This window comes from Loxodonta africana, chromosome 3 (assembly GCF_030014295.1).
Source record: "Loxodonta africana isolate mLoxAfr1 chromosome 3, mLoxAfr1.hap2, whole genome shotgun sequence".
Lineage (NCBI taxonomy): Eukaryota > Metazoa > Chordata > Mammalia > Proboscidea > Elephantidae > Loxodonta > Loxodonta africana.
Window position 1 is genome coordinate 27,752,254 of NC_087344.1, and position 26,438 is coordinate 27,778,691.

Sequence of the window (26,438 nt, forward strand, 5' to 3'; positions counted from 1 at the left end):
TCAAACGACCCCTTCGGGCTGGGGCGTCCCTGAGGTCCCAGTCTCTCCAAATGTCCCTCCTTGGGCCTGGGGTTTCCCTAATGTCATACATACCCCTCAAGCTCTTGTTCCCCTCCAGCGTTCTCCTTAGGCCTTCTCAAAGTTATCCCTTAGGTCCCAGTCGACCCCAAAGGTCATTAACTCCATCACGGGCCACCCTTCTGGTTATCCCCGAGTGTCACCTCTGAGGCCCAGGTTTCCCTCAGGGTCACCCCCACTACCGACTCAGGTGGGACCCCCCTTCAACGTTCTTGCTCAGGTTCCATCGGTCCCGAGGCATGGGGCTCATTGTTACCTCGGAACAGCTTTCTCCGTATTACCCTCTCTCAGGCCTCACTGGTCCTGAATGTCAGTCCCTCGGGTCCAGGATTTCCCTCAGGGTCACCTCCCAACCCCAGGATGCCCCTCAAGGATACCCTTCCAAGCCCAGGGCACTCTTCGGTCCAGGTAACTAAATTTCCCCCTTTCCCAGAGCAGGCAGGGTGATGGGGATCCTGTGGGGCCGGGTGCCCCAGGTGCCAGCTGATCCACCCTCCCCACCCAAAAAGCCATAACTCCCTGGGAACGGATGGAATGAACCACAAAACGAGACCTGCCCTCAAGAATGAAGCTGGGGCAACTTTTATTGGACAGCAGGCAACACACAGCACAAACTGCCCCTCCCTCCTCCCCACGCTTCTGTCTGTCCATACCTGCTGGGGAAGGGGCCACCCGCCCAGCCCTGACAGCCTGGAGGGCAGGGGGCATCAGCCGCATTAGCGGAGGGTGGCGCGGGAGGGGGCACACTCTGCCTCCACAGCCCCACCCCATCTCATCTCGGAATCATGGGCAGTCTCAACTTGTTTCCATGCCCTGGGATCATCTGAGGGCAGAGTGGTTCATGTCCTTTCTCTGACCACAGGAGCCTTGTTCCTGCCCCAAGTGCCAGAAGAGGGGGTCATCGCCCCTTCCCCCAAGTTAGGAAGCTGCAGGGCTCAGGGAGAAGGGGCCAGGCATGCTTAGATCAGACCAGCCTGGTTCCGGAAACCTGGAGCTGGCATTTAACGGTCTGGGGGCCCAACACAGCTTCCTCTTGGGTAACTGGTGGTGGGAGGTGCAGGCCCAGTCTGGCCCATGCCCTTGCCAGGCTAGGGGAAGGCGGGGCTGAAGCTTCAAGCCCAGGGGTTGTCCAGGCTGGGGACACAGCTGGCTTCCCTTCTTCACAGAAGGGCTGCCTGGGAGCACAGCACAGCCCAGCCCAATGTGAGACCACGTGGGGGGTCCTCAAGTGCAGACTTGGGGGAGGGGACCTGCAGCAGACAGCTGGGCCCAGCCAGGCCCCATCCCTCCCCATGTCCCTCCTCTGGACACAGGTCTGGGTCCAAGTCTCTCCCCCAGGCATCGGCCCACCCAAGGACGGTGGGGCCATGGGCTCCGAGAGGGCGAGACTCCTGTTCCTGCTGAACTGAGCCAGTCTGCACAAATCAACTGTGTTTCAGCTCAGTAGGCACGGGAGGCAGAGCCCAGGGGAGCCCGGGGAGGCCCAGGAGCTGAGGGGAGGGCGGCAGGGCTGAAGGAGGCGGGGGCCCGGGGGGCGGAACTTAGCCACTGTGAACACGACTTGGTGTGGACCCTGCTCACAAGCAGCTAAGCCCTGCTCCTCAGGCCAGGCGCAGGCAGAAGCCTCCCTGCCACCCCTTCCCCTGGCAGCATCTCGGTGGTGGCAGCGACGGTGGCCCCGAGGCAGGGCCCAGGGTCGGTTGGAAATCCCTGGCAATGTGATTTGTGACAGGCAGCAAATCCCATCCCCAGGAACCCCCGCCGGCCATGGCACAGGGTGGGGGCACCGGCGGGGCCAGTGGCTGGCACCTGGGGGGGAGAGAGAGAGGAAAGGAGGTGATGAGATTTGGAGGCCCCTCCCCTCCAGGTCCTGGTCTGCCACCTCTGAAGCCTTGCAGCGAAGCTCCCTCCCCACGTGCAGCAGCCACAGGAGGGAGATCCAGACCAGGAGGCTGACCCCTGCCCATACCCTGGTCCCAGGTCCCGAGAGGTCCCTTTAGGCCAAGGAGCCTTCAGGAACTTCCAGAGCTAGCCCCCCCCCACTGCCTGTCCCCCCCACCTCTTAGCCCTGGGCAGGCCAAATGGGGCCAGGGCGAGAGGAAGCTGAGGGGGTGGCGGGCAGGCGGGTGAGGAAGTGATCTCACCCCAGCTGGCGCCACTTCCGAGCCTGAAGGGCAGGAGGAAACCACCGGCCCCCGCCCCCTGTGGCCCCGGCTCCAGCAGCCAAGCCTGCTCCTGGCCCTGCCCAGACTACCCCATATCCCAGCAGAATGGGCGCTGCCAGAGAGCACCCAGCTCTGTCCCTTGGCACACAGACGCAGAGCTTCAGACCCAGGCTGGAAGATGCAGGCCTCTCCACTCAAACAGCCTGAGATTCAAATCCCAGCTCGGCATTTCCTCATGTCCCCCAAGCCTCAGTATCCCCATCTGTAAAATGGAGCCAACAGCCTCTACTGCGTAGCACAGGAAGGTTTCATCAACAGTGTGTATGTAAAGCTCTCAGCAAGTGCCCAGCACCAGGACCAGCTACAGAGTTTGCGGGGCCCCATGTCATTAAATCATTAAGAACTTCGGTTGCAACAGCAGAGCATTAAACCAAGTGCAAGGCCCTTCTGAGCACAGGCCTTAAGTATTCGGTAACCAGAGCTTCTGACTAGGAGAGTCATGTGGCTGGGAGACTCCAGCTCTGGAGCCAGCCTGCCTGGGTTTGAGCCCTGGCTCTGCAGCTTCCTAGCTGGGTGACTCTGGGCAAGTTACTCAACTTCTCTGGGCCTCACCTTCCCCATCTGTAAAACAGGGATAATAATAGCATCTACTTAGTAGGTTACAGTGAGAACTTCATGGGGACCCCATGAGTAATACATGTAACTAGGAGAGGGTCAGGCAGACACCAAGCAGGGTAATAATATGTCACAGGTAGGACCCCAGCATCCAGGCGGGTGGGGAGAAATGTCCTGCTTCCCCCACACAGGGTCTGGGGCACCAGCCAGCGCAGACGAGGCCCCAAAGGGCCGTCAGTCTCCCTGGGCTCCTCCGGAAGTGAGACAGCACATTCAAGTCCCAGGGACGAGAACGGGAAGGGCGGCCATTTGGCCAGGCCCATTTCCTGTGGGGTTTCCCCTGCACAGAGCGCAGAGCCGGGGCCAAGGCCACTCCCCGTCCCCACGGGCACCAAAGGCCAGGTCCCGCATGTAGGGGTAGTGGCACGCAGGTGTCCAGAGCCGGGTCTCCCTTACCCAAGGTGTGCCTCAAAGGCTCATGGGAGAGCTGTCCAGGAAGGGCCAAGCCCCTGGCATCTAGGAGGCATGAGGGAAGGGCGGAGCCTGGAGTCGGGGAGCCCCAGGACACCCTGGCCAGCCCGTGCATGTATCTGTGTGGATATATCTAACCCTGCAGACAGGGCGTGTGCGTGTGAGACTTATGTGGGCACGCGTAGTGCTACCCTCCCACCCGGTGCTCCAAGAATGAATCAGGGCAACTTCCGCCGGGGGCGCCACCGCTACCGCCCCCAAGCCAGGTCCCCAAATACTTTCCACCCTCGCAGAGCAGCTGGGATCGGAAAATACCAAGGGCTGCTGGCCCCGCCCTGCTTGTCGTCGTTGTCGTCGTCGTCGCCGCCGCGGCTGCCTGCCCTCCTGCCTGTCACTAACGCTTTGGCTAATGGGCCCAGAGTCTCAGCAGAAGCTCCGTAGGCTGGGCCCCAAGCCAGCCGCCAACCTGGGCTGCCCAGCCAAGCGCTGCCAGCCCCCCACTTCTACCCCAATCCCAACGCAGTGACAATAACAACCGGCTGACAGGCACCCTCAAAGCTGGCATCCAGCTGGAAGGGGCCAGGGCACTGGTGAATGGGTGGGCCCCCGCTGCCCACCCAGTGCTGGAGGGGAGCTCAGGAAGGGGTGAGTAAGTGGGGACTGAATCACTTGTTATAAATAGGGGAACCAGAAAAGATGCCTCCCAGCCCCCACTGGGCCCAGACACACCACACCCCAACCCCTGGCTTAGACTCTAGTCCCCCGTAACCAACCACAAAATTCCCAGATGCTCCCAACATTCGTGCTGTGAGCCCTTAGCTGAGGGGTGCACCCCCACCTCCGCATCCACCTCTGCCATCTCCCCATATAAGTCCATGTCCTGGGCAGTGTCCTGGGCTTTTGGAGCCACTGGCCTTGAGAGCAGTCTCAGCTAGACTGGCTTCTGGGCCCCCTACCCCTCCATCAGCACCCCGACAGTCCCCAGGCCTGAAGCTTAGGGTCTCTGGATCCCCAGGCATTCTCAGTGTGGGTGAACACAGCCGTGGACAGTGATGGCCGGACACAGGAGCAGAGGAGGCCATGGTGGTAGCGTCTCAGAAGTCAGTTCCCTGGCCCCTCACCACCCAAGCCCTGCACCCCAGACCACCCAGCCCCGCTATGCCCAGGGCCACAGCTCAGTGACCACACCCAGGGTGGCGCCAGCTCCAGCACCCTGGGGCAAGGCACTGCTGGAGCGTGACTCAGCCGGGCCCAGTATGGCGGCGTCCTTCCCCCCACCCCAAGGATCCCACACACCCATGCCCCCTACCCCTCTGAGCACATCTTTCCCCAGCGACAAGCCCTAATGGCAGAGCCTGCCCCAGACACACCTCCGTGTCTACCCCAAACAGTCAGCAGCAGGAGGGAAGGTGGCCCAGAGCGCCCCAAAAAGGACTAAAGAGGAGGGCTGGGGCAGGGAGGGGAAGGCACCTTTCCTTCAGCTTGCTTTCCCAATGTTCCCCATTTGCAGATGGGGAAACTGAGGACCAGGGAGAGTCAGAGCCAGCTCAAGGTCACAAAGTAGGTCGGAAAAGCAAGCCTAAACCCAGGATAAAGCAAACCCTAAGTGGGGCAGAGCTGGCCAGTGAGCCCAGAGGGCAGGAAAGAGCTTTCTCAGGGCTGCCCAGGGTTCCTCACAGCAGTCTATGGCGAGCAGACCCCCACCCAGTCTTCCAAGGTGAAGGGCAAAATCAGCCAGGAAGGGTCTGAAAATACCCTAAGGTGTGTCAAAGTGCTACGCCGGCCCAGGGCGAACAGGTCACCCCACTGTCCCCACAAAGCCAGTTACCCTGGGACCGCAGAAGGGATGGGGCCTGCACCACAGCTGCAGCCTGCGCACAACATCTGTCCTCCACTTGCGACAGGCAGGGGGTGGGCACAGGGGTCCCTGGGAAGACCCCTGGAGCGTCCATGTCAGCGTCTGCTCTGTCTTTCTCCAGCAAGCAAGGGTCTTTGTAGACTCCGAGGCCGCCGGGCCAGCACAGACAGGCCCGGCACTGAGCCCCCTGGACACGCCCTGTCACGCATGTGCTCCGCGTGCCAGGGCAGAGCTAGCCAAGCAGCTATTTTAGGGCCCCCTCTAGTCCCACAGACCAGGCCTGCCAACTGGGGTCTTGAGGAAGCTCCCAGAGGACACCCAGCAAGCGCAGAGGGCAATGGCTGCCCCTGGGTGCCCAGGCAGCACTGGCGCCAGGCCCCAGGGCCCATGCCTTCCCAGGATTCAGCCTGTGAACACATGTGCCTGGGCTGGCCTGGGCAGGGTGCGTGGGCGAGTGGACAGGGTGTGTCCCACATCACCTCGCCTCTCAGCTTGGCACCTGTTGCGTGCTACCCTCCAGCTTGAGTCAGCATGGGCAAGGCTGCCAGGGGCCAATCCTCATCACAAGGGTCTGACAACCCCCAGCATCACCCTCATGCACCACACCATCAGCAGGCTAGGGGTGGGGCAGGGAAGGGAAGGTGACAGGGAGCCATCTGCTGGGTCTGGGACCTGGCAGGGGCTGGTCTGAGAAGGAAGGTCAGTGCTAAGGCTGTGGGCTTTGGTAGCAGTCAAGTCTGCTGCTGGGGTCAAAGGTCAGTCTGGGGTTAGGATGGAGGGCCAGGCTCAATCTAGGCCCTTCCACTCTCCTCCTGCAGCTCAAGGACATGGGGACCCAAAGCTGCACAGAGCTGGGGATACAGCCCTCCAGGAATCTCCTGAAACTGGCCTGCCTCCCAATGCAACCTTGACTGAGCCCTGCCCTCCCAGGCCCCAAGAAGTCCCCTAAGCCCTGCTGCACTGCTGGGTGCCACCAGGCCCTCTGCTGGGAAGCCTTCCCGACACTCACAGACCAACAGGTCAAGAGCTTGAACCCTGCCCCTCTATCCACAGGACTCCGGTGCTGCTCCAGCCTGGGGGCTCCAGGGAACCTCACTCATTCTTCCTGCCCCACCCCCACCCTGGCCAGGCAGGCACCTCCCGGGGCGCAGGCACACGCATATCCATGCCACCCCACCCTAAGCCGGACACATGCCCTTTGACGCTGCCACCAACTCCCTGCCCACCCTGAAGTACCTCAGGCGCGTTGGGACACGCCCTCCTCACCCCATTCTCATGGGTCTCCTGGGGGACCCGGGTGCGGGTCGCGGCAGGCCTCCTGGACAGGAGCAGAGGCTGGGCCGCCCTGCCCCCTGTCCGTAGGGGGCGCCCCAGGACTCTGCTGCCGCCACCAAATGCAACCGGCCCCGCGCCCCGCGCCCCCATCCCGGAGGCTAAGCGCCGGGCGCGCGTCCTCCCCACCCCCAGAAAGAGGGCTGGGGCCCCGGCGGGCGCACCCCACTCCGCCCACGAGTCCACCGGAGAAGTTGCGCCGCCGCTCCCCCCCTGCCCCTCCCACCACCCCGACTTACCGCGGGGGGAGGGGAGCCGGCTCACGGGCTCTGGCCGCCCCGGGCCCGGCCGGCCGAGACGCAGGCGGCGGCGGCAGGCGACGGGCCGGGGCGGCCGCCGGCGCTCCACCCGACTCACTGGCCGGCCCGCCGCCGGGCCCCATCGCCTTTAAAACCTTCGCGTCTCCTCCCCACCCCCGGGGCCGGGCGGGGGGCGGGGCGGGGCGGGCGCGCCGTCATGTGCCCCGAGCCTGCCCGCCCTCACTTTCTCTCTCCTGTCCCCCACCTCTGTCCTGTCCCCAACTCAAGCCCAACTTTCTCCCTTCTTACCCCGAATCTGCCCAGGAGGCAAACCCAACCCATCTTACCACTCTGCGTCCAGAACTTTGGTCCCAGCCCGGTTTTTAAACCTAACCTCTCCCTATGGAAGTAGGGTGGGAGCAAGAGTCTTAACCCCATCCCCACCCCTGGGACCCTTCTTGGCCCTGAATCCTGCCCTGTGCCGGAAGGAGCAACACGGGAGGCCGGCGGCGGCTGTGGGGCTAGGGCATACGCGGCGGCTTGGTGCCGGGGCATCCAGCCACTGGGACCCCTCTGGTAGGGCATGGGCCTGGGTATTCTGGGATCCCGCCAAACAGGAACCCCGCTTCCTACAGTTCCCAGAGTGCCTTCTGCAGCGTTAGGAAGTTCCTCCTTTTATCCCACCCAATCCTCTCCTACTGTCGTAGGAGAGACTTCCTGACCCCAACCCAGGTGGTCACCGGGCCTGGGTCCCCTTCCCCCACTCTAGACTTCCCGGCATCCTCCTCCCCAGGGCCTCTGGGAAACTCCCCAGCTCCTGGAGTATTCCTGGGAGAGAGGCCCTCCCTGATCCCTCCCTCCTTCCCTGCGTTCCTGTCTCTCCCGCCTCATCCTCCAGCCTCCCCTCCACCGAAGGAACACGGAGGCATTGTTTCCCAGGACGGGGCTCTGCCTCGGGGCCTGGCCCAGTGCCCAGGTGGGGAGCCGGGAACAAAACTCGGCAAAGGAGGGGCGTGGTGCCCTCTACCGCCAAGCCAGCCTCCTTTGGCATGCCCAGCCACCACTCACCCCTCTCTAGGACAGGACAGGGGCTGAGCACCCCCACATACATGCCCTGGCAGGGCTCTGGAGCCTGGCACACACTCCCCAGACCTGTGTGGGCATTGCTTTGGGGGGCAGTTATTCCTACCCCCCCCCAAAAAATTTCAGAAGTCATATCTTTGGGATTGGGGGTTGGATTCTTCATCACCTACCTCCCAGCAGTAAAGGGGAGCCTTCCCTTTGAGTAATGCCTGGTGGGGGGGCAGCAGCAGGCCCAGGCAGGGGACTGGAGGGACTGGTTGGACGCCTCTGGGTCACCCATGCCCCAGATGTCCTCCAGGGCCCCCATTTCCTCAGTTCAGCTCAGCAACCCCCCCCCCTTGGATCTTGAGGGTATTGGGGAGAGGTGGGTGGAAGCCACACCTGGCTACCATCCCATGAGGCCCATCCCTGGGGGCTCCTGGGTCTTTCTTCCCTGTGGGGCCTGAGGGGCAGGCTGGCCCAGGCTGCAGCATCTGGCAGGTTGGGGCAGGAGGGGCAGAGCCACCCATGGGGCCTAGGGGATGATTTGGGGTGGCACAGAATTCCCCAACTCAGGGTGGGGCCCAGAGTGGCTACAAACCACTGAGAGGAATGAGATCCCCAGGGCTCTGGATCTCCCTGTGAAATACATATGTGCTTGCTCAGAAGCAGAAACTGACCAAATTATGGTGGCAAACAGCTCGCAGTGTCAACCTTCTACTGCACCCCTCCATGCAGTAGAAGCCTGTCCAGGAGGCTCACACCCCAGACCGAGGACTTACACTGGACACCTGCCCTATTGTCATAGTGCAACTGGCATACATTTAGGGGTAATGCCTCTTCCTCCATGCTGGCCTCTGGGGATACCTGCCCTACCCTGCTCTCTTACATGTGCTTCAGACCACCCCACCTCGCTTAGCATCCCTCAGCCCAATCATGGAGGGTCTTCCAGGAGCTTCAGCTCTCCCTCTGGGTCCCCCAACATCTGCCCCCACAAGCCCCAGTTATGAACTGGCCACTTTACCCAGGGGCAGCAGCCAACAGAGATGGAAGTTCGCTAAAGTGACCACCTGGTCCTTTCTAAGACAGGTGGGGAGAGAGGGAGAGCCGGAGGAAGTCAAGTTGTCAAGTGGCACAGGGCACATACACACACCCCCACACATTCATTTGTTCTACAAACATTCCTTGAGCATCTGTTATAGGCCAGGTGCTGTTCTAGGCACTAGGGCACAGAAGAGAACAAGACAGAAAAGTCTCTGCCCTCATGAAGCTGACATCTATGGGGGAAAACCCACACAATAAACAGATGACTATGTATAAAAATATATAGTGTGTTGGGTGGTACGTGCTAAGGGAAAAACTAGGTGAGGGTAAAGGGGATCAGGAGTAGGGGGCCTGGTCAGCAAAGGCCTCCAGGAGGAGGAGGTGACATTTAAGCAAAGACTTGGTGGAAGTAAGAGAGGAGCCCTGCTGATATCAGGGGAAAGGGTATTCCAGGCGGAGTGAACAGCCAATGAAAAGGCCTGGAGGTGGGAGTGTGCTTGGGGTATTTGAGAAACAGCAACAAGGCTGGTGTAATAGAGTTGGGGAAGAGTGCAGTAGGAGTTTCGAATCCTTGCTTCCCAACTTTCTAGCTGGATGATCTTGGCCATGTGATTGTACCTTTCTGAGCCTCAGTTTCCTTAGCTGTAAAATGGAACTGAAAACGTGGAGTTTGCACTTATTACAAGGCTCTAAGATGAGGTGTGTCATGTCCTGGCCCTGGGCCAAGGTAGATTCTGGTTAAGCATGTGCACACAGGTACACACAGGTACATACAGCCGGGAAGGCCCAGGCCAGGGCCGGGGCAGAAGACCTTGACAGGCTCAGCCGCCCCACAGGTCACCCCGGCTGGCATGCAGGGCTGCCTGCCGGGCCCCATGGCAACGCCACACACAGAGACATCAAACAGGCCCTGCCGAGGAAGTCCCACGTCACTGTGGTTAGAGTGGCTCCTCCCAGCCCGGCCCCTGTTCGTGACTGTACTCCTCCATGCCAGTCAGGGCCCCTGCCTCCTGTCAACCTGGCAACTGACTGTGTTATAGGCTGAGCAGAGATCCCACCACCTGTCCCCCCTTCACCAGGACACCAGCCACTCCTCATATCCAGGGAAGGACGTTACATGGTGACCCCCGCTCCCCTCCACCCACCCCTCCATTCAACCCCCCCAGCCCAGCATCTGGAGCACCAAGAAAGATATTGCCTACCCACCCATGGTTTAGGGGACAGAGGGGCCCAAAGGATCCTTGGGACCCCCAGCCAGATGCTTGAGTACCCAGGGAAGCCTCTGGGTGTTGCTCAGGGGCACGGTGGGGTGAATCAGACAGGAATAGCCCCCAGGCCTGCCCAGCTCCTACCTTGGGGCTGACTCACCACCCACCCAGGACCCAATGACCTCACAGCCTGGCCAGCCACCCTGACTTGGCACGGGGCCAGGATGGGGGGGGCTTCCAAGAGGTGCCACACCTGGCTGCCCTCTCCCGATAGACTGCGCCGGCACCATGGGGTTAAGGAAGGGCCCTCCCAGGGGTCTCCCCCTAACCCCACTCCCCTTTTCCCGGGGATTTCGGGCCCCAGCCCCTCTGATGTCACTGGGGGTTGCTATGGCAACCGGCGGAAGTTCCCAAATAAAATTACCGCGGGCGGGTTAAGTTTCCTAGGAGGCAGCCGACGGATAAACAATGGCTGTGGCAGGCGGGGCCGAGGAGGGGCCGTCTCCCCCTCCCACTCCAACTGCTGGGACACGGGGTCCCCGGGCGAGGGACAGCGTTCCCCTCCCGGCCTAATACCCGAGAGCCTCGTGTGCACCGCGGAGACTGACGCACAGACGGGGGACACGGAGGTCACCACTGAGATGAGAGCGGCTTAGGGGATTTGGGGGGTCGAGGCGGCGGGAACAAAGGGGGACCTGAAGCCCGAGCTCCACCGTCCGCACACCCCGCCCCCCCCCACCCGGCCGCCCGCCAGTCCAGCTGTGGCTGCTCCCAGCTGCCTGGCTCCCCACATCTGGCGGGCCGCGCGCTCACTTCCTGTCGCCCCGGCAGCCGGGAGAGAGGTAAAAATAACCAGCCCCCTCCCCCTGCCCGCGGGCGCAGACTGCGGATCCTCCAGCCGGAGGAGGCGAGGCCGAGCCTCAGCCCGCTGAGGGAAGGCCCCAGAGGCCGCCTCCCGTCCATCCCACCGCCTCGGTGTCCTGAGAGGAGGCGGACGGGGGTGGCACAGAGCCAGGTTCTGCGAGGGAGCTGGGGATTCTATTGCCTTAAGAAGGCCCTTACCTGAGCGGCGAGGAACCGGGGGACCGCACTCACCTCTCACCCCATGGTGGGGTGTAACCCCTGTCGGACTGTAACCAACATGCCTGAATTGGAATCGGGGTTCAGTCACTTACTAACGGCATAGACTGGGCCTCAGTTTCCCCATCTGGAAAATGGGTATAATAGTAGGGCACACTTCAAAGGGGAGAGCACCTAGCAAGTGCTAGCTCAGCTCTTCCTGAGTATTAGATATCAACGGTTCCCCATTCCCAAACTGTTGCCAGATGAAAATACTCAAACCCAACCCATTGCTGTGGAGTGATGCTGACCCAAAGCGACCCTAAGGATAAAAATACAGGACGCCTAATGAAATATGATTTTCAGATAAACAACAAATAATTTTTTAGTGTAGGTATGTCCTATGCAATATTTGGGACATGCTTGTATTAAAAACTACTTGTTGTATCCCTGAAAATCCAAATTTAATTGGGTGTCCTGCATTTTTATTTGCTAGATCATACAACTCAATCCCCAAGCCATAGTCATCTCTGGCCTAAAAACACTCCCACAGCCACCTTCCTGGCCACCCTTCTCCCATCCATTCTCCAGAGAAAGCTTTTTTAAACCTTAAATCCAACCATGCATCCCCCTCACCCCCACCCCCCACTGTGAGCCATTCCCCTCTGATCCCAGCCTCAGCCACTGAAAGGCCTTGCTAGTCAAAGCCCCCCTCCCCTGCCATCTCTCCAACCTGTCACTCTCACCTGCCAACTCCTGATCACCCTTCAGGTCCCAGGACATCACCTCCCCTGGAGGCCTTCCTCACCTCCCTACCCCACCATGGCCCTGGGGCTTGAGGCTCTCCAGTGAGGCTGTACTCACTCCCCTACCCAACCCGGCATCCCTGGGCCTGCCTTGGTCACCGCTGTGTCCCCAGTGCTCTGTCCTGGCACCTGGAAGAGGCACAATGAGCATCCATTAAATGCGTGAATGATCCAAAAGGTGGTCCCTTCTCTAGCAGCTGGGAAAGGACAGGGCTCTGTGCAGCGCCTCAGGCAACCCCCTTCAGAGCCCTGTGGGCAGCTCAGTGGTGACTATAACGGGGTGCTAGGGAGCCCAAAGTGATGTGATCCGATGCTGGCTCTTGGGGAGCCCTCTCCCTGCCCTCAAATGCCATGGTCATCGGGACGGCGGCAAGTACAGCCCCTGAAGGAAGGCACAGCCTTCAGCCGCCTGTGTGGGCAGCCACCACGGAGCCCACCGGGACCCCACCATGCTCTTACATGTCCCACTCACACTTCCACGTGTACTTGGCACTCGGGTCGTAAGTTCAAGACTCCCACGGGCATACCCACAGCTGAAGCCCTAGGCCACAAGGGGGCTTGCACCCGGCTGAGAGGGGCGCACCTCCTCTAGTACCGGACTTGTCTCTCTGTGACTCAGTTTCCTCATCTACAAAATGCAATCATACCAGTGCAACCTCAGATGGTGATTGCAAAGATTAAATTAGTTGACACACATATAGACCAGGACTTGGGACCCAGAAGGCACTCATTAAGTATTAGCGACTTTTACAGCCAGCGGGGAGGGTGAAAAGCCAAAAGCCTCTACCACGACCCTCCTGAATGCCCAGGACAGCTCCCCACATCCCTCTGGGAAAATGGCTTTAACTCCTCGGCCACAGCTGCAGCTCAGCTCTCAGGGTCTCTCTCACCCCACAGGGACCTCAGAGCAGGACAGAGGTGAGTCAGTGCTACCCTCTGACCCTGGCACCCGCCTCCGGGGACCCAGAGGTGGGACTGGATTGGGCTGCAGCCATTCTCTGCCACTACCCCCAGTGGACCACAGGCGTCTCCGTCGCCCTCAATTCTGCGCCCACCAGGTCTGCAGGCCTGATCTGAGTCGCTAATATGGGTCACTGGGTCCCGGAGCCCCTCGCAGCTTCCACCTCGGCGGGAGGCTGGAACCCGGGTCCGCGCGGGCGGGGCAGGTGGGGTGGGAGGCGGTGGCAGTTGCCTGGCAACGCCCTGTTTGTTGGCGGCAGGGGGCGTGGCCGGCGGCGCGCGGTGACTCAGAGCTGCGTGATGCGGGCGGGCGCGGCGCCCGGCAGCCTGGCGGGCGGCCCGGACCCGGCGGGCCTCGGCGGCTGGAGGGGCCCGGCGGCGGGGGGCGCCCCAGTCCGTGGGGAAGCGGCGAGCAGGCCCTCGCATCTGTTCGAATCCCACCCAGCATCGCACTTTGGGTCTGTCAGTAAATTAAGGGCTCTGAGCCTCAGTTTGCGCATCAGGAAAACAGGGGCGAAGGTGTTGGCTGCAGTAACCGCACCGCCGGTTCACAGGGTAACTTGGGTTACTACCTAGTAACACTATGGGGCAGCAGGCTAGGTGTGTCCCTCGGTTTGACTCTCCTGAGTCCTTGGATTAACCCCATAGCCTCACGAGCCTCAGTTTCCCCATCTGTAAAAAAGAGGTGGCAGTAGCACCCTTCACTGAAGTGATTTGAGGGTTCAATGAATCAACAGGACAAGCTTGGCCATCTCAGTATGGGCCCCTGCCCCACCGAGGAAGTGAGGGTTGAGGGTACTTTCTCTGTGATCTGAGCCCTGGACAGCAAGGAACCAGGGTCGTGCAGGGTGGCCACCCCTGGGGGGTGGCATGGACGTGGCTGAGGAGGCCCCATCCCATGCTGTCTCTGGCAGCACCTGCTGCAGACGGCTGGCGGGAGGGGGCCTGGGCGTGAGTCACCACCCAGCAATGAGGCTTGAGTCACGCAGGGCGGGGTCCCCCAGCAGCCCCCCCTCAGCCGCTCCCACAAAGACTCTTTGAGAAAATCCCCCCTAGCCCCTAGGCCTTCTCTGGGGGTGGGCTATGGGGCCAAGGCCAGCTGGGCTGCCCCCCAGGAGCCTGGTCTGGGCCAGGGAGGCGCCAGCCTGCTTCCGCCATGACTTTTCAAAGTCTCCACGGGCAGCCTGGCGTCCCTGGGAAGGGGGCTTCCAGACCCCCTGAGTCATTCAGAGGACAGCGGAGGGTCACACACACGGGGCTCCTGCACACAACAGACAAACTGAGTCAGTCTGTGTGGTAGGGCGGGCAGGCAGGGCGCTAAGAATCAGGCTTCAGAGAAACCCCTGGAAGAAACGTTTCCCCCACACTTGGAATGGGCACCTCAGGGAAGCCCATGACTTCTGGCAGGAAAAGAGAATGTCTGGGGCACATCTGACCATGCCCATCACCCCTTCTGCTCAGGCCTTCCTCCCTGCCTTTGCTGGACCCCTCTTCCTGCTTTAACTGTTCCTCTTGAGCTTGATGTGGGAGGGACAGCAGAGCCTGGACTACAGTGAGGAGAGGGAGGCGCTCCCCTGGGACACAAAATTTAAGGGAGCACCAAAATGGATAATAAAGATTCAATATCTTTTTACAGCAGCTTCATTGAGTACATACCATAGAATTCACAAATTGAGTGTGCAATTCAGTGGTTTTTAGTATATTCACAGAGTTGTGCAAACATTACCAGTCAATTTGAGAACATTTTCATCACCTCCCAAAAGAAACTCAGTACCCATTATCAGTCACTCCTTATTTGCCCCCAGCCTCTCAGTCCCTAGCAACCACTAATCATACAACACATGGCTCTTTGTGACTGGTTTCTTTCACCAAGCATAGTCTTTGCAAGGGTCATCTGTGTTGTAGCACATGTATCAGGTCTTCATTTCTCTTCATGGCTCAATAATATTCCACCGCGTGGATGCGCCACGTTTATTTATCCATTCATCTATGGTTTCCACTTTTCAGCTCTTGCGAATAACACTGCTGTGAACCCTCACGTACAAGTTTTTGTGTGGAAGATTAGTTTAATGTGATGTTGTAAAGCAGCCAAATGAATGCAAAGGAAAAAAAATCCATGACGAACAAACTATCTGCATTTTAAGCAAAGACAGAACCCTACAGGTCTGGAATGAGGGTGAGGTGAGTATGATGAGTCAGGCAAGGGCAGGGTCTGGTCTTGTTTAGACCTGCATTGTCCAATGTGGCTACTTAGCATCTGAAATGCAGCTCATTCAAGTTGAGATGCGCTGTAAGGAGAAAGCCTGCACTAGAGACTGGAGACTTAGCATAAAAAAAAGAAAAAAGAATGTGAATTATCTCAGTAATCATTTGTATTACATATTTGCTTCCAGGTATTTGTCACATGTACATGTATTTGATTCCATGTTGATACTCTTGAATAAAAAAAAAATATATACTGGGCTAAATAAAATACTTGATTCACATCAATTTCATCTGTTTTTTTTTGTAATTTTTTTTGAATGTGGCAACTAAAATTTTTTTATTTACACAGGTGGCTCACATTAGAGGTTCACAATCTATTTGTGTTGGACAGTGCAGCGCTGGACTCACCGCTTTTGTTTCCTTCCCACCATTGACTCCCCACGTGGCCGCCTGATCACACCATTGACACCAACAAGCTGGCTCAGGCAGACTTTCTCATTTGTTGCTGGACTCTTCCTCTAAGTAGCATCTGCCCCTTCTGCCCACTTTCTCCTTGGCCTCGAGATGCCACATTGACCTAGGGCCGCCCTCCTCAGTCTTCTTTGTGGAGCAGCTTTCCCCCCTCAAATGCTGTGCTCCCCGGGGCTCATCTCTCCACTGTCTCCCTGATTTCACCCAATCCCATAGCTTTGATCACCAGATACTGATGATCCCCTTCAAAAACCTCTCCTCCTGGGTATCCCCCAAGTACCTCAGATTCAGTGTGCCCTAGCTGGGCCCCACCCTCTTTCCGTGACTCCTTACCCCCTACACACATTTGGTCCATCTCAGAGACCTGCCAGGTCCATCTCTCAAAGCTCTCCATTCCCACCTGTCCCCCAAGCCCCTGCCCTAATCCAAGCCCATTTCCTCTCCCCTGGACAACCACTCTGGTCTCTCCACTGACTCCCTGCTTCCACGATTGCCCCCTCTGTTCTGTTTATGGCCCAACGCACGTGACCTCATCCCCCTGCTTAAAGCCCTCAGGCAATGGTTGCTTAATTTCACGCATTTGTCAAAGCTCATAGAACTGTAGAAAAGGTGAATTTTACTCTAGGTGAATTACACCTCAACAAATGTGGCTGAAAAAGAAAGTCTTCCAAAGTCTTCCCTGTCTTGCTTAAATCCAAACTTCTTACTGTGGCCGACAGGGCCCTGCAGGACCTCACCTCCTCCAGAAGCCTTCTCTGCACCCCTTCCCCCAGGCAGGGCCCAGCACCTCACCTGTACTCTTTGTGCATCCAGCTGTCAACACTGAAAACTCTGCATTGTAATCGGCTGGCTATATGACTGTCCCCGCACCAGACGGTGGCAGGCAGGCTCCTTGTCTGCTGCTGTCCACCACGCCATTCCCCATGCTGGCATGCCAAGAACATGGAAGCTATCGCTGACTCAATAGATAATGACCAAGGTCCAGCTCTAGGTGCTACTGCAGGGATCAAAACAAACGTTCCGGCCCTGGAGGAGCTGAGATCTGAGTGCAGGAGACGGACAAAAACAAGATACACAGTAAAACACAATACGTTCAATAGTGGTAGTGTTGTGGAAAAAATAAAGCAAGGGGTGCCATTTTAAACAAAAGAGTTAGAGAAAGCCTCACTGAGGAGGTGATATTTGAGCAGAAACCCCAAGGAGGCGAAGGAGGGAGCCAGGTGAGTATCTGGGGGAGGCAAGCCCTTGGTAGAGTGAACATCCTGTGCAAAGGCCCTGAGGCAGACCTTATGGAGCAGTGAGGAGGCCCATGTGGAGGGGTCGGGGGGGAGACGATGGCAGGGAGGTGGAGGGGAGGACTTGGGTTTTTACCTTAAGTGAGGTGGAAACAGAGTGGAGGAGGACAGACCATGTGAAGTGGCGGGGGGGGGGAACAGGGGGGCACTGACACCACTGGTCCAGGGCCTGGACCAGGGTGGGGGCCCTAAAGGCGGGGAGGAGCAGTCAGATTCTGGATGTATTTAGAAGGGACAGTAAAGTGAATTTGTTAACAGATTGCATAAGAGTGGGAGCAACTCCAAGATTTTGGCCTGAGCAGCTGGAAGGATGAAGCTGCCATTTCTGGAGCTAGGGAAGATGGTGGGAAATGCAGTTTGTTGTTGAAGGAATGAGCCTCCAGGCCCGGCAGTGGCCCTGCCCAGACTCTGATGGGGTGCAAAGGAAGACGCCCCCAGAGCCTGGGCTTTGTCTCCTCAAGGTCTTCTCTTGGCTGTCGCCTGATTGCGCAGGCTACACGCAGACAGGCGCGCATGGTCACTGACCAAGACCCCCATGATCCGACATGCCACCCAATATCAAATGCCCACAGCCTTGGGGCCTCTGGAAGCTGGGGGCTCCAGTTGATGAGCAGAGAAGGGCCTCCTCGTTCACACACCCACCCAGTCCACATCAGGGTCCCCAAGGAACCCCTGAGGGGCCAGGGGTGACCTGGGGTGGGAAATCTCCCAGGGAGAGGTTCAGAAAGGGCCGCTGCTGAGTCACTGTCCTGGGCTCCCCCTATGAGTCAGCACTGGCAGGGGCCCCAGGAAGTGGGGGTGGGGGTGGGGAGGGCAGTTCCCACGTCTGAGGGAACCAGGAATCCCTGGCACTGGGGCTTCCCCGGCTGCCTCTCCCATCCTCTGCTTTCCGGGTATTTGGAGAAATTGGGGCGGGGGGGGGGCGCGGTGAGAACCCAACGGTGGACTAGCCACTCGGCTGGGATCCAGGAATCCTCTCCCCTGGTCTGACCCAGTTCAGGAGCACAGAAGCTGCCTGCCCAGAGAACGTGTTGCAGCAAGAAGAAGTAGAGTTAGACGTTAAGACGGACCACGTGCAAATGGGGCATCTGTAGGCACGTCAGTTCTAAGAGGCTTCATTGAAGAAGAGCGTTTTACTGGGGTCTTTGCATTCTGGCAGAGGAGGCTTCAGCCAGGGGAGGCCGGCACAGTTCTCAGCTGCCAGGGGAGAAGGGAAAGGCGCTAAGAGCCAGTCCGGCCTCACGGGCTCTGGAGTCTGCTGCCCCCTTCTGGTAGCCGCGGGAAGCTCAGCGGGCAGGAGCGTATTTTTCGGCCGATCCTGGAAGGCAAGAGACAGGAGAGGCCCCTTGACGCTTGTCGCCAGAATCTGGGTTCTGCCGCTTCCAGGCTGTGCTGAGATGATGCCAGCCCTCTGGGGCTGAGCAGGGCCATTGGAAGTGAAGTCGTGGCAGCTCTGTACCTCGAGCCCCACCCCCTCAAAGGGTTCCCTGGTTTGGATGGGAAAGGAGGCTTATACACATCTGTGGGATGGACCAGTGAGAGAATGAATGAATGCTACATATTTCAGAGCAAATTCCCCTTTTTCAGTGGGAATGGGACCATGAAAGACACAGCAGGGACAGCAACAAAGCTGACCCAGCCAAGGAGGCCCAGTTACTGTTTACTCCCACCCTCTCCCCCTTGTGGAGACCTGGTGGTGTAGTGGCTAAGAACTCGGCTGCCAACCAAAAAGTCAGCAGTTCAAATCCACCAGCCACTCTTTGGGAACCCTGTGGAGCAGTTCTACCCTGTCCCATAGGGTAGCTATGAGTAGAAACCCCCTCCATGGCAAAGGGCTTTCTCTTCCTTCTGCAGCTTCCCTGAGAACTATCCCTCCCCGGTTTGGGGGATTCAGGCCTAGGAAACGGAACGTTAATGCTTTAGTAGTAGAATTTTCTCCTTCTATGTGAGAGACCCAGGTTTCATTCTGGGTCAATTCACCTTGTGTGCACCTACTGCCCGTCTGTCCGTGGAGGTTTGTGTGTTGCTATGGTGCTGAGCAGGTTTCAGGGAAGCTTCTAGACTAAGGAGAATTAGGAAGAAAGACCTGTCCATCTACTTTGGAAATCAGCCAACGAAAACCCTGTAGATCACAACGGTCCAATCCACAACCTATCATGGGGATGGCGAAGGACCCAGCAACGTTTCATTCCATTGCGCATGGGGTTGCCATGAGTGGGGGCAATTCCACCGCAGCTAACAACAGGTCTAGTGAGGGTGGACCCCACTGCCTGCTGGGGGTCCTGGGCCATCCACCCACCTGGGCCAGCTGGAGCTTGGCCTTCTGGGCTGACACCTGAAGGAAGGGGGGAGGTAGGGAAGAGGGGCTCATCAAGGAGAAACTGAGACAGGATGGTGGTGAGGGGTCATGGGGAGAGGAGCCTGACATGGTGTAGTAGGCCCATGGCCCTGAAAGGGTTAAGGCCCAGGCTTTTGGTGGGAGGATTCGAAGATCACTCCAATCCCTTCTCAGACTAGTTGTTGTTGTTAGGTGTCCTGGAATCAGTTCTGATTCATAGTGACCCTATGCACAACTGAATGAAACACTGCCTAGTCCTGTGCCATCCTCCTGAGCCCATTGTTGCAGCCACTGTGTCAATCCATGTCGTTGAGGATCTTCCTCTTTTTTGCTGACCCTCTACTTTACCGAGCATGTTGTCTCTCTCCAGGGACCAGTCCCTTCTGATAACATGTCCAAAGGACGTGAGACAAAGTCTCACCATCCTTGCTTGTAAAGAGCATTCTGGCCGTACTTCTTCCAAGACAGATGTTTGTTCTTCTGGCAGCCCATGGTCTATTCAATATTCTTTGCCAACACCCTAATTCAAAGGTGTCAATTCTTCTTCAGTCTTCCTTGTTCATTGTCCAGCTCTCACACACACATAAGGCGATTGAAAACACCATGGCTTGGGTCAGGTGTACCTTAGTCTTCAAGGTGACATCTTTGCTTTTTAACACTTTTATGAGGTCTTCTGCAGCAGATTTGCTCAATGCAATACGTCGTTTGATTCTTGACTGCTGCTTCCATGGGTATTGATTGTGGATCCAAGTAATACGAAATCCTTGACAACTTCAATCTTTTCTCTATTTATTATGATGTTGCTCATTGGTCCAGTTGTGAAGATTTTTGTTTTCTTTATATTAGAGTGTAATCCATACTGAAGGCTGTAGTCTTTGATCTTCATCAGTAAGTGCTTCAAGTCCTCTCCACTTGAAACAAGGTTGTGTCATCTGCATAATGCACGTTGTTAATGAGACTTCCTCTAATCTTCATATATAGTCCAGTTTCTCAGATTATTTGCTCAACATACAGATTGAATAAGTATGGTGAAAGGATTCAACTCTGACGAACACCTTTCCTGACTTTAAACCATGCAGTATCCCCTAGCTCTGTTCAAACAACTGCTTCTTGGTCTATGTACAGGTTCCACATGAGCACAATTAAGTGTTCTGAAATTCTCATTCTTTGCAGTGTTATCCATGCTTTGTTATGATTCACACAGTCTAATGCCTTTGCGTAGTCAATGAAACACAGGTAAACATCTTTCTGATATTCTCTGCTTTCAGCCAAGATCCATCGGACTTCAGCAATGATAACCCTTGTTTCATGTCCTCTTCCTAATCCAGCTTGAATTTCTGGCAGTTCCTCGTCGATGTACTGCTGCCACCCTTTTTGAATTATCTCAGATTTAAGTGCTGCTAACCAAAGGGTCTGCAGTTGGAATCCGACAGGCGCTCCTTGGAAACTCTATGGGGCAGTTCTACTCTGTCCTATAGGGTTGCTATGAGTCGGAATTGACTTGACGGCACTGGGTTCACTGGGTTAGGGCAAGGGGGTAAATAAATAAACAGAATAAAGAAACTGTCAGTTTTCCTGGGCCAATGGGAGGCCGCCTGGCGCCACAGTCTGTCCTGACATGGCCTCCCTCTGACCATGATGGCCATGGAATCAGGTGGTCTGGGGCTGTGTGCGTGTCGGGGGAGTAAAAGGGGTATGGTCTGTGTGAGTATCCCTAGAGGGAACCTATGTACGTGCCCATGCACCTGGTGTGTGTGTGTGTGTGTGTGTGCGTGTGTATGTGTGTCAGAGGGTATGCGGGGGGTGTGAACATCTCTGGGAGATCAGGGAGCCTTGGTTCGTTTACAATTTGTGTGTCCTGTGCACCTGGCCTAGGTGTGTGCCTAAAAATGATGGTCCCAGGTACACATGTTCCCAGGTGTCCCTGTATTTTGTGCGTGTCTGTGTGGACCCCCGTGGCCCTGCGGACCTGCCAGGAGTTTTGTGGCTAGAATTCGGTTGGTTTTGTGAAGTCTGTGTTCTGCCCCAGCTCATCTCTATGCAAATGGCTACATGTGTTTGTGTGTCCGGGCACTTTGCATATCTGTGCGTGCCCCTGAAACTGTACCTGTGTGTCTTTCTGGGTGTATCTCCGTTCTATGCATATAATGGAACGTTGGAGGGTTTTGTGTGTGGACGTTAGAGTGTTTTGTGTGTGTCGAGGTGTTCCCATGGCTGTGCACCTGGTGCTTGGGGAGCTAGAGGTGAACGGGTGTCCGTGATTTTCTGTGTTTGTGTGTGTGTGCGTGTCCCTGGGCGCTGTGTGTGTGTTGGGAGTTTCTGTGGCCATCCCTACGTTTATGTGTATGTGGTGTGTCTGAGTATTTTCTGTGCGGCCTCTGGGCTCCTCTCTATGTATATTTCAGTTTTGAGGACAATTTCGCCTGTCCTCGATGTGTGTGCCTGTGTGTCTTGCATGTGTCCGCATTCCCTTGGGTATCCTTACGCGTGGGGCTTGGTTTTATGGACATCCCAATGTGGCCTGGTGTCTGGGGCGGCCGGGCGCCCAGCGCCGCTGCCTGTCTCGCCGCCCCTCCTGTGGGTGTGTGTCTCGCAGCCCCCTGCTCACCCTTCCCAGTGTCTGTGGTTCGCGTGCCTTTGTGTGCGTGTGCTCTCCGCGAACCTTAGAGGTCTGCGTGCGTCTAGGTCCCTACTTATGCCCGTCCGCTTCCCAGTGTCTCCCGTGCGGACCCAGGGAGCCGCGTCCTGTCACCTAGTGGGCAGCCCTGCCTGTGTCCCGGGGCGCCTGGCGGGAGAACTCAGGCGCGTACGGCCGTGGCTGGCCCCAGAGCCCGGCGCGGCGCGGGGAGGAGGGAAGGGGAGGCGGCGGCGGGGCGCGCGGGCACGTCACCGAGACAGACAGGCCGGCGGGCGGGGGGTGGCGGCCCCGGGTTCGAGCCAGCGACGGGCCCACGGCCCCCTCCCCCCGCGGCCCGGAGAGCCCCCGCCCGGCCCCGAGCTGCCGAAATGCAATTTCCCGTGCCGGCGCCTCGGCGCGGGGGCTTTTCCGGGCGGACTTGGAAAGAAGAGGAGAGCCCTGGGAGCAACCAGAACGAGGTGGGCGCGGGCGCCGGGCGGCCGGGGGCGTCGGACCGGGCGGTCGGGGGCGCCAGGGCAGGGGTGCCGGGGCGGGGCGCGGCGGGGGCCCGGCCGCAGCCCCCACGAGCACCTGCTCGCGCCTGGGGGCGGGCACCCGGCCTCTGCGGCCCGGCCCTCCATTGTTGCGGCGGTTGGGAAGGGGGCGGGGAGGCCGGGTGGCATCTCTGCGTCTAGCCTTCCGGAGAAGGGGCGCCGAGGACCAGACTCCTGAAGGAGGACAGCCCCGCAAGTCCCCAAGCCGAGGCCACTGTGGGGGAGGGCGCGCAAGCTGCCCCCGCGGGGCGGGGACGCATGCCGTGGGCGTGGGGGCTTGGGGGCAGTGGTGCGGGAGTCGCCGACACCTGACGGCGGGAGGGCCGTGTCAGGCGGTGGTGAGCTTTGTTCTTGGGGCAGCAGAGCGGGTGGGGGGCCTGGAAATCCAGTGCTGGAAGAGGCTCCGAGTTGTACGTGCGTTCGGGAAGGCATCCCCGGCCAAGTTCACGGACACGCGGGCCTGCTCTGGCTCTGCAGAGACGGATCCCCACGGGCGGCCCCGCTTGGGCCTGGCTACGCCCTGGCCGGGGGCTGCAGCGGCGCCGCCAGCGGGGGGCCTTGGCGCCCTCCCGGGGCTACCCCCAACCTGTCATTAGCAGGGGCTGCAGGGTGTTTCCAGGGGCCAAGGCTTGCTAAGAGCAACCTGTCCTCCAAAACTGGCCATAAAAAGGAAAAATGGCTCGAATTCCCCTGCTTAGAATGCCCTTTTAAAGGTACAGGGCACCTTTCCCAGGGGACCTCTTCCTGGAGACTCTGCTGGGGGTGGGGGGCTGGAAAGCCCCCTCATTGGCTGATGGGGCTGAGAAGCCCCCCACACACACATTTGGGGTTTTCTACCCCCATCTCCATTCCCATTATCTACCCCACTCGTGACTGCTGACACAAACATTTATAGAAACATGGTTAGATTCTCCCAGATCATTGAGGAGGACCCTCAAGCTACACACCATACAGGGACACATAACATCCAGGGTTGTCCACAGTAACGCCAGCACACACATGTGCACACAGTCACCCACCATAACACTGCCATGTGTTCACACAAAATAGCAAGGGTGATGCAGTCGTTCAGGTGATGGGGTCATTCAGGACGGACACCTTGAAAATGCTGCCACACGGAAACATTCAGCCACTCCCCACAGTGGTCACAATGTAGATACACAGCCTTATGCATACACTGACATACAGACACACAGATGCTCACTGTACCAATCACGCACAAATTGTCACCCAGAGAAGCCTTGACAACCACAGTTACATAAACTCCCCAACACAGGGACACATAGACACCATTGTCCAAAATGACATGGACATGCACACTTAGGCGTCCATGTGTCTGCCCAGCAAGGACACACACTCAGAGGGTACAAGACCTGCAGAGAGAGGGGCATCCTGACAAAGGGTCCCCATAATCTTGACATATGGACCCCCCAATAGCAGCCAAGAGCGCTGACACACAGCTGTCCACAGTAAAACCAATGCCACAGGAACACCCATTAAGAAGTATTGACATCCCAACAGTGCTGACACCCACCCTAACACTTGGTATGCACCTTCCTTGTTGTCCTCGAGTCGATTCCAACTCATATCGACCCTATAGACACAGTAGAACTGCTCCATAGAGTTTCCAAGGAGTGCCTGGTGGATTCAAACTGCCAATCTTTTGGTTAGCAGCCGTAGCTCTTAACCTCTACACCACCAGGCTTTCCAGATACCTGTAACGATGCTGACACGCACACTGACAGAGCATCACAGACACAATACCATGCGCACCTGGGCACGTACAGCTGGTTTCCCACAGGAAAATGGACACAGGGACATGCAGAAATCCAAAGCCACTTTGATATTCAGACTCCACACTTGTTTCTTGAACATCTGCTACATGACCGGCACTGGGGACATAGCTGTGAACAAGTGATAAAAGTCTCTGCCTGCCTGGACCTCGCATTTTAGTAGGGAGGCCCTTAATCGGATGACACACAGACTGCAGTCACCCATGGTGACATCGACAGACAACAGACATCCACGAACACTGGCTCACACATCCACCTGCACCAAAAACAAAAAACCCAAACCCATTACTGTCAAGTCAATTCCGACTCATAGGGACTTATGGGACAAAGTAGAACTGCCCCATAGGGTTTCCATCCAAGGAGCAGCTGGTAGATTCAAACTGCAAACCTTTTGGTTAGCAGCTGAGCTTTTAACCACTAAGGCACCAGGCCTCCTACGTCGACCTGCAATTCCCTACAATTGCCTAAAGCACGTCCACCATCACACAATCAGAGGCCCATGGGGGTCCTGACACACACAGTGCACCCACTTACCCACCAGGACACACAGATGCCCATGGACCTCCAACACAACCCCCCCAGAATAGCCCTGACCTGAAGCCCACTGAGCCCCCCAGTCCCAGGCTCACAGACAGCCCCTGCCCCTTCACACAGAGTCCACCAGACCCGACCCAGGGTTGCCCTGTACCGTGAGCCTCAGTGGAAGGGTCTGGATTTTTCCTCCAGAGCCCTCAACCCCAACCACAGAGAAGTGGGGCCTCCTAGCCTCCCCCTAAGCTCAGGTCCCACATCCGGTGGGACATGGGAAGGAAGCTCCGGCTCCTGGCCCACCCACCGCCCCATCTGGGCAAGACAGACGAGCCCCTTGTCTGAGGACCCTGGCGTGAAAGGCTCTAGCAGCTGGAAAGGAAGCTGGGGAGACGTCATGGGGAAGGCAGGGCAGGAACCTGAGAGGCCACGCAGGTGTCATCAAAACCAGGAGCCCCTGCCCCCTAGTCTAGACAGCCCAGGCCATCAATGAGCCCCCCACCTGGGGACCGCCACAGGGCTCACTCTGTCACTGCAACCCCATAATGGGCTCTTTGTCTGACCAACCAGTCTCCCTGCTGGCCCATGCACATACACAGACACACAAGGACATACACAGAGACACAGAGGGACATACAGGGACACACACAGGGTCACACACAGGGACAGGAACACACCCAGAGACATACACAGAAGTATGCACACACGGACGCACACCCTGGGACATACAGATGGGGACACAGACACACACACAGGGAAACATACACACAGGGACATACCTAGAGACACAGAGCAAAATACAGCAATACACTGAGGGACACTAAGAGACAAAGAAGCATACACAGGGACAGAGACAAACAGGGACACAGATATACACACAGGGACAGGGACGGAGACACACACCCAGAGACGAAGAGGAACACAGAGACAGAGACACAGATATAGACACAGGGACAGGGACACACATACCCAGAGGGACACACAGAGACACTCATATAGGGACATACACAGAGACAGATGGACACACAGGGACAGGGACACACATACCCAGAGGGACACACAGAGACACTCATATAGGGACATACGCAGAGACAGACGGACACACAGGGACACATACCTCAGGACATACAGAGACACAGGGACACACACAGAAGGACACACACCCCAGGACATACACAGAGACACACAGGGACACGCACAAAAGGAAGTGCATACACATACACACACACACACACACGGGGAGACAGAGGGAAGCACGCACACACACACACACAAAGGGACACACAGGGAAGTACTCGCGCACATGTATACACACAGACACACACACAGAGGGAAGCACACACACAAGGACACAGGGAGGGAAGCACGCACACACACACACACAAAGGGACACACAGAGGGAAATACTCGCGCACGCATGTGTACACACACACACACACACACACACGGACACATAGGCCTCCAGACGTCACCTCCTGCTTCTGGCCTGGCACCTCCCCCACCCCTTGTTCTTCAACTTGACAGCTACTACGCAGAGCTGCCTCCATCCATTGCCTGCCCATCTGGCTCCGCTGGGACCTCTCACCTTCGACCCTGACCCCCAGACCCCACAGCTGTCCTGCCTTCCAGGACCCCAGGAAGGGGGCAGGGCTCCTGGGTCAGCGTGGCTTCTGGAGGGCTTCCCCTCACCCTACTCAGACCCATCCTCTGCCCCAGACAGACCCTCCTAGCTGGGGGTGG

The 26,438-nt window shown here is 57.8% G+C and overlaps 1 long non-coding RNA gene across 1 annotated transcript; it reads right to left on the reverse strand.

Moving 5' to 3' along the window:
- Positions 1 to 45: 45 nt before the first annotated feature.
- LOC135230668 (uncharacterized) lies at positions 46 to 6,859 on the reverse strand. Its single transcript, XR_010321239.1, has 2 exons — positions 6,759 to 6,859; positions 46 to 1,887 (listed from the first exon to the last, which is right to left on the reverse strand). It is a non-coding gene; the product is annotated as an uncharacterized LOC135230668 (long non-coding RNA).
- Between the last annotated feature and the right edge of the window lie 19,579 nt (positions 6,860 to 26,438).